This window comes from Pseudonaja textilis, unplaced genomic scaffold, assembly GCF_049901715.1.
Source record: "Pseudonaja textilis isolate UNSWEBS1 unplaced genomic scaffold, rPseTex1.2 PTEXCTG81, whole genome shotgun sequence".
NCBI classification, from domain to species: domain Eukaryota; kingdom Metazoa; phylum Chordata; class Lepidosauria; order Squamata; family Elapidae; genus Pseudonaja; species Pseudonaja textilis.
The window spans coordinates 47,980-56,556 of record NW_028262835.1 but is presented as its reverse complement, the minus strand read 5'-3'; the positions used below and the strand labels follow the sequence as shown (position 1 = coordinate 56,556).

At 44.3% G+C, this 8,577-nt stretch overlaps 1 long non-coding RNA gene across 1 annotated transcript; it reads right to left on the bottom strand.

Moving 5' to 3' along the window:
* Positions 1–939: 939 nt before the first annotated feature.
* Positions 940–5,360, bottom strand: LOC148123773 (uncharacterized). Its single transcript, XR_015740535.1, has 2 exons — positions 4,685–5,360; positions 940–2,095 (listed from the first exon to the last, which is right to left on the bottom strand). It is a non-coding gene; the product is annotated as an uncharacterized LOC148123773 (long non-coding RNA).
* Positions 5,361–8,577: the final 3,217 nt, after the last annotated feature.

Sequence of the window (8,577 nt, the reverse complement as noted above, 5' to 3'; positions counted from 1 at the left end):
TTGGAGGAACTAATTACTGCAGGCACTGCAAAAACCTAGCAGGGATGTGGAAGATGGGTACCATAATAGCCAAGGAGCACAGGTCAAGCCTTCCTGGCCTTTTCATCTTGAAAACAGGCTGTTGAATTTCTTCCATATTGTTGAGATTCCCTCTTAGGGTGGCCTAAAGCCGAGGCGTTCCCACCAGGTTTTTATACTTCAGCAGGATAACAGCTTTTTTGCTCTTGAAACGGCTTCAACAAGTGGGCCAGGTTTTGACAAATTGAATTAAGGTTATGGCATTCTAGGGTGCTCCTTTCAGATTTTCCTGATACCGTGTGTAAATCCATAGAAATTTGGATTCGGTCGAGTTTCCCAAGCCAGCCTCTCTCCCAGATTTCTAATTCAGTAACTGTATTTCGTTTACAGGAGATAATTCAGACCCATCAGAAAAGACTCTGAATTCCACAGCGATGGGCCTCTTTGCTGTCCTTGAAACCATCTTCTCAGTCTCTACTCCAGCCAACTAACGGCCAAGGCAAACCAAGGCTGAAAGCTCATCTCTGCGTAATCAAAATAATGGAATTCCGGAACTAGATGCCCACAGAAATGATAAATTTGGGTCAAGAAACTGAACGCTCAAAACCCCTGGCCCCAAGCGAGTGTGCTGGGAGATAGACTATTACTTCAGAACCATCTCTACCGTTCAGTTATTTTAACTGAATAAATGGTGGGATATTCAATCATTAATTGTATAACCTCTGGACTAACAGAGCCCTTGAAAACACGTAAGACAAGCAACTTGCCCTGCTCTCAATGTCAAGCAAGCATAATCTCCACTGCAACTAGAAGGGATCCCAACGTTATCTGAAGGTTTACACAACATGAACCACAGGGAACAATATATAATGGCAAGCAATTGCCCAACTAACTAGATATATTAAGGAGATGACATCTTGGTTTCTTTCTTTTTTTTGTTCTTAATTACAGCTGTGTGCAAAATTCTCAATAAAACAATCATTTCCCAAATCAGGATTACTTTTCCAGGCTAGGGCAACAGTGTTAGTACATCAAACTTAACCGCAAATTTAAGACATCTAATGGACCGTTACAGATTATGCAAAAACTGTAATTCTGGAACTGTATTAATCTTGTGCAGCTGATGGGATCTTTAAGAACTCTAAACAGATTACACAACAATCTGGTCATATGGCTTTTTTTTCCCCCTTGAGAAAGAGTCTTGCCTCCCCACGCATCTCTAGGACACCTTTCATGTGTTGAGATTATCTAAAAGCTTCACTGTTTTTTTTTCTACTGGATTGCCCAGAACTGTACCTATTTAAAATGGATTCAACCAACCCAATACAATAGAGGAATTTTTACTTCTGTGTAACCCTTGAGCTGGCTCAGTTAGGAAGCACGAACTACTTAGTTCTCTTGAAACACCTTCACTGCTAATAAAGTGGTAAAGTAGAAAGCCTACTAAGGTATTTATCCAGATCAATTTGCACCTAGCATAATTATGTCAAAATTACTTGGAGAGGGAAACAACACTAGACTTAATGTTCTCCGCCCCTGCTGGATCTTCCACCCCAAATTCTTAAATACTCCTATTGAAGCAGCCTAAAACTATCTTTGCTAATTTTGCAGCCACATCTTGCTGCTGGCTCATGTTTAGTTTGTAATTAAATATTATTTCATAACATATTCACAAACACAGTTGTCACAGAATTTCTTTCTCCCTCCCAGACATATCTTCCAGTTCCCAACTTTTTGGGAGCACATTACTGAATGAAATGAGAATACACTCCTTTTTAACTTAAAAGACCCCAAAGGACCCATAAAAAGAAGAGGAGTCATAGCATAGTGAATGCTATACTCACTGCATCTGTGTCTACTGTAGTTCTTACCATTTTTTTTAAAGGAAGGGGTAGTTTTGGTCACAGTGAGGGGTTTCACAACCAGGACTGTAATAATTTCTTAAACAGATCTTAGCATTCAATATTAAGATGATAATCCAATGATAGAGAAGAGATCCTTACCCAGGGAAGCCACATCTTCACCATTTTCCTCCATGATCTCACTTGCTGCTAAGGCCTCCAGATGAATTCAGCCCCTGCAAAACAGAAAGCCAGTTACCCCCAATGCCCTAGCCACTAATGCAGCCATGAAACCTAGCAAAAAAATGAATCAAGCTTCAACATGAAGAGGAACTCACACCCTTTGATTCAAATGCAAAAGCAGACAACACCGTGCTACGTGAATGACGCCTCAAAAACCACACAGCTCACTTGGGGATACGCCCCATGAGCATAGGGCATGACGGGGCTGCAACCGACACTGTGTCATGATTGTCAGCAGAGGCGCTGCCTGTTAACGCTGTACCCACAAACTAATTAAACACCAATGACTGCTGAACTGGTGCCCCAAATGGCATTTACAAAAACCTGGGCTCTTTCTGTGGCTAGCAACACATGTGAAAATGTTGATTACTAAATCCTTATACGCACCCAAACCTTACTTAACATGCAGATGATCACTGGAACGATAGAACAGTTACAAAACAAAATGTAAGCTGTTCAAGGGAAACATTGAAAGGACTGGAAGCTAAAACGTAAGAAGAACAATTACAGGAACTGGGTATGTCTAGTCTAATTAAAAAAAAAGGACTAGGGGAGACATGATAGCAGTCTTCCAGTATCTCAGGGGCTGCCACAAAGAAGAGGGAGTCAAGCTCTTCTCCAAAGCACCTGAAGGCAGGACAAGAAGGAATGGATGGAAACTAATGGATGGAGAGAAGCAACCTAGAACTTAAGGAGAAATTATCTGACAGTTACATTTAACCGTTAGAACAAGTGGAATGGCTTGCCCTTGGAAGTTGAGAGTGCTCCAACACGGGATGTTTTTAAGAAGGGATAGAACAACCATTTGTCTGAAATGGTGTAGGATTTCCTGATTGAGCAAGGGGCTGGCCTAGAAGACCTCCAAAGTTCCTTCCACCTGCTATTTCTGAGAGGCCCTACAATGAAGTAATTAAAACATGTCAACAACGACCAATTCCTGTAATTCTCCTAAGCAGATGGCAGCATCAAGCTCTTCGAATTTCTCAAAAGGTTAACGCGGGTCAGACCTTCCTAGACTTGGATGGGAGAAAATACAGGACCAGATGCTATACTGAGAAATAGAAGGGAAAAAAAAATCCAGGCAAAAGGCAATGGCAACCTATTTCCTCTGTGTTGCTAACAAAACTAAATAAACATATGGATGTAGTTACCAAGATGTGAGCCAAATATAGGGAGTTTTTCATCTCTCAATTTAGTACAACATGAAAAGAGCCAAAATAAAGCTGGCTCGCCTATTCCAGTTAGACAAAAGGTGTCTTTGGTAATTACAGTATAATTGCATGGATTTAGGCACAAAAGTATCTTACATTTGCAATATGCACTATAGAAAAATGACCATTCATTAGCCAATAATGCCGAACACTGCCTCTTATTTCCTATGTGAAATCCTGCCATTCAGACTGCGAATATCTAAATTTACTGCTTATTGTTCCTCAATTCTTCTTATTCCTGTTTTGAATTCATATAACATTCAGCCAAAACTATATCTACTTCTCATTCTTGCTCATCTCTACTAGATTTTTATTCTCTGTGTTTCCATTATGTGGAATTCTAAACTTAAACTTCTATTGTAGGAAGGAGTTCGGGGATAATCCGAACTTGGATCAAATATACACTTTTGGACGCAACTCACCCTGCAAGATGCTTCTATTATTGCTGTGTAAATGAGTGCTGATAATATCGCCTTTCTTTTTTGTACTTTCTGCATTGCTTGGTTGGCTCTCAGCAGATTACTCACCACTCCTCTCTCTAGTTCTGCTTTGATCAAGCACCCCAGGCCAGCTTGCCCCCAGCTTGGCTCCCTTCTGGGACTCACCTCGCCCAGCTAACCCAGGCCCCAAACAGCGCAATGGCCTGCGCAATCAGGGGCATTGCCCTCCGGCCCATCAATAGGGGAGGCAGACGGCTGCGGGAAAGCCGTCCTTTCCAGATGTCAACCTGCCCGTCCGCGTTATCACCGGGGGTGGGAGAAGCTTTTTTTTGCCCCCGTGACCCGTTTCGTTTGCTGGACCCCCAACGAGGGAAGCGAACGGTTCTCAACATTGCCGCTTGTTGGACCGCGATGCCAAGGCGGGTAGGATGACTCATCGCCCGCAACCCCGGCGGCCCCCCCCCCCTCTCTCTCTCTCTCCCCCGCCACCGGGGAAGGAGAGACGGCGGGGAAAACCTCCCCGAAGCCGGAAGCGAGGGTGGCGGCACCGAAGTGGCCAGCCCACCCGGGGGAGAGGAAGCCGAGGCCCACCCAAGCCTCCCCTTCTCCCGCCGGGGAGGACCACCCCCAGCCCCCAATTCCCAGCCCCGGCCGGCTCTCCTGGGCAAAGCAACCCTCCCCGCCTTGGGGGTCGCCAGACGGGCAGGGGGGTCTAGAGAGAAGGCCGGGGGAACCCCATCTCCTCTGATCCTCCAGGCCGCTCTGCCCGCTCCAGCCCCGCCGGGGCCTCCGAGCCCGAGTCCCCTCTTAACTCTGCCGCCTCGACTGCCGCTCCGCGCCCTGACCTCCCACCCCGCTGTCCTGCGGTTTCGAGGTGGGGGGGGTTGGGGAACGACGGGCGGCGGGTCTAGGATCCCCACGGAAGACCAACCGTCGTTCGCTATCTCCTCCGCCTAATCCGGGGTGGAAGGCTGGCCAATCGGAGCGGGATCCTGCCCCGGGCAGTCGCCTCGTCGGGCGGCCGCAAGGAGAAGTGGCGCCGAGGCCTGACGGGCGGCGAGCAACCCCAATATGGTGGCCGACCAGCTGCAGAGACCGGATGTAGTCGGGGATGGAAGCCTCGGAACAAAGGAAGCGAGAGGAGGCGAGAGAGCGGAGGGGGTGGGGGGGAAACCGCTGCTTTCCTAGGTGCAGAGACCCCTAGCGGTCGTGGCCGGGAAGACACTCCGTTGCTCGAACATTGGGGACTCAGGGGGAGAAGAAGGCCGATTACTTAAAGAAGGCTCGCGGATAATCTCTTGCCTGGGCTTGGAAGCTAAGCAGGTGCCGACTTGGGGAATATTAAACTTTGAGAGGTCATCACAAAATCCCAGGATTAGAATGCTGACCAGGGTTCCTCAGACTTGGCAGCTTTTTAAGATGTGCGGATTTCAACTCTCAGAATTCCCTACCCAAAGAGGTCAATCGTTTGAAACAATGTTCATTGATTCTTTTTTTTTTTCGTTTGGTGTGCTGCCAGACCGAAAAGATTCCTAGCAGCTCACAGGCACAAAAGTATTTTTTTAAAATGTATTTAAAAAACAAGTTACAATGAACGTAGCTGCATTTTAAGGATGAAAGTGCACACACTAGCATAAGATAACGTCCCCTTTCCGAGGTCCAGCGGAATAATTCTGTTTTGATTGACCCTTTGAATGAATTGTTGCTGGCCTGATCTCTAGGGAAGATGTGTTGTGAGGTACTCAAATGGGCTGTCCTGGGGTCCCTCAGATCTCACCTCATGTGGCCTGTCACTTTCTTATATGGGATGGATTGGTTTCACCTCCATCCTGAGAAGATTCTGCAGAAAAAAAAAAATTATGAACATTTTCTGAGATTGACTCCCAAGATTGTTACAGCTGGACAGTAGAGAGATAATAAAATGAAACTGCTCACCCTGAAAAAACAAAAACCAAATACTTAAACACAGATTCTATACACCCCCATATTTCTTTTTCTACAATTCTGAGTGAGGCACCCTCCATTTCAGTGTTCATGGACTGAAATAGTGCCCATCAGCAACTATTTGGAAGACGGAGACCTTATTCCCTATCCAGTCACTTTCCATAGATTTTAGCTTTTTTAAATAAACAACATTTTCTATATAAAGGAGGGAGGGAGGGGGAGAGAGGGGGGGAGGGAGGGAGAGATGGACCCCCTCTATGAGGGAGATGGGTGGTTAAGATGTTTGATATATAAATAATTAAAAAATAAAATAAAATTCATTGCTTCTGGGGTTTCTGACATTTGTATGTGTCAAAAAGCCACTCTTAATTCTCAGGGATGTAGTTTATAAGTTTGAAGCCTACAAGTTGTAATGCAAGTTACATTCAGAAATGCAAGACACCACAAATCTGAATTTTACTCAGTCATTCAGAATTCCTTCACTCCCATTGACAAAACTGTTGACTGCACAAGTTTAGGTGATCCCATTTTTGGCCTGTTCCCTTCCCTATCTGCTATTTCCATGTGAAATTACCACCCTGCTCTGTTTATTAAACAATTTAATGTGTTTCATCTTGAAGGCTGGACTGACGTTCAAGCGAGAAATGAAGACAAAGCCACAACTCAAAAAACCTTGGGAAATGTTGTGAATGTAGCCATCTCAGAGTTACTCAACAAACGATCGCTTCAGGTCAATACATAACTGTTGATCACAGATAACAAGGAACACTGTCTACTACCTTGGGTGAAATCAAAGTGTCAGCATTCTTCAAACCACCCACTAAGCCTCTAATCCAATTAGGAAATAAAATAAAATAAAATAAAAGAGGGAGGATTCTTTTTGACAAATCCGTGGAGATTTCTAGTAACCAGTGTGGTTGAGGTTGTTTTTAATTCTGTCAGACAAGCGGCTTTCTTGTCAATCTTTTTAATGCCTCTAATGCTTCTTCCTCCTCCCTCTCCTTACTCCTGTATTAATCATAGACTCATCAAGTTAGAAGGGGTCTCAGAGGTCATCTTACCCAACCTTCCATTCAGTGCAACACTTGGTAATGCAATTTTGACTTCTTCGGTTTGAAGATCTGCAGTGAAGGAGAACATACCACTTCATGAGTCGATCTGATCCACTGATTAATACCTCTTTCCATCAGAAGATTCCTCCTAATATATAACTTGAATATACTTTCCTCAAGTTTCAACTCACCTGTCAACCTGCAAAACGACTTCAGCTGAAGCCATACTTATTTCTGCTTCGTTTCTTGGTTGTCATTCAAGGGGGAGAAAGGGACAGCATGGAGGGGGGAACTTGGGAATGTGGTGCTTCAGCCAGCTAGCCATAGCATCTACCAGCCAGTGTGAAAACCAAGGTCATGTCAATGGACAACTGTTGAACTGTTGAATCTGGATTGATTGGCCCATGTGACTTGAGAGACAAAGGAAGGTGGGGATGTCTTATTCTTTGAACTATCCCTAAGCGCGGGAATAATTTAGAGCTGGCTTTGCCTTTCTAAGTGCCAATATGCTGTACTCAATAAAGGATCTCTTGAACCTGAACAAAATGTCAGAGTCTTGGTTACCCTGAGTTCATTACTCAGAATGGACATCACTAGTTGTAGTTCTGCCCTCTGGTCAACAAAGATCAAGTCTGTTCCCTCCCCTAGGGGGCACAATGGCCCAACAGTTAAAGACCTTGATCTTGACACTGGAGCTCTGGTTCAACACTCCAATGTCCCAACTTCTGCCAACCTAGCAGTCTGAAATCAAGCAAATGGGAATTGATAAATAAGTACCTCTTCAGTGGTGGGAAGATAAAGAGTTTTCCGTGGGTCTCAGCATATAGCCATGCTGGTCACATGACCACAGAAATGTCTTCGGACAACAGTGTCTCCCTCAGCTAAGAAATGGAGGTGAGCAATTGCCCCTTAGACATGACTGAACAGGGGAAAATGGTGAACATCATCAGGCCCAGGACAGATCAACTCTGTATCTATCACCAGCTTGATATGGATCAGTTTGTATGTATTTTCTGAGTACAGTCTTTCAGTCAGTCTTAGTTGCCACCTATAGCCTGTATGGATATAATGAAAGATTTTGTTGAAGGCTTTGTTGAAGTCAAGGGACACTATGTTCTGTACGATTAAGGTGGTAACTCTCCAGGAGATAAGGTATGCCTGGCCTAACTTGTTGTGACAAACCCATGCTGGCTCTTGTTAACTTTTGCATTCCTAGCTAGGTACACAAACACGCTGTTTAATCATCCGTTCAGGGGCTTTGCCGGAGTGCAATGTCAACTGAGAAATCTGTAGTTCCCTAGATCATTCTCCTTCCATTTTTGAAGACAAAAACATTTGCTGTCCTCCAGCCTTCTGGGAACTCACCAATTCTCTCTCTTATTATTATTTACAGTTTAAGACAACACAAATATAGCTGCTTGATTGCAGCAGATGTTGTGCGTGAAGGTCACTAGACTCCTATGTGAGATTATGTTGTAAAACTTGCTGGAACCTAAGCCTTGAAGGGAGATTGGAAGGTGAAGAGGGTTAAAACTCTGTGTAGGTGTATTATCTTTTTTTTTTGCAAGAATATGTCCAGGCATTATCAGCCATTTTAATAGCAAATGTTTTGGAGACAGCCTGTCTACTTGATTGTTAACATCCTATGCCATATCTCCTTTTATCTCTGCTAGAGGAATGGAGTGGTGGGAGAAGCAAGCAAAATCCATTCAACAAACTTAACTCTTTAGAAGATAGAAATGAAGCTAAGGACGTTCAAAGAAAGATGAAAATCCAAGAAAACACTGAACCTTAAAAAGAAAGAAGCCTTTGGAGTTGTTTGGGTATT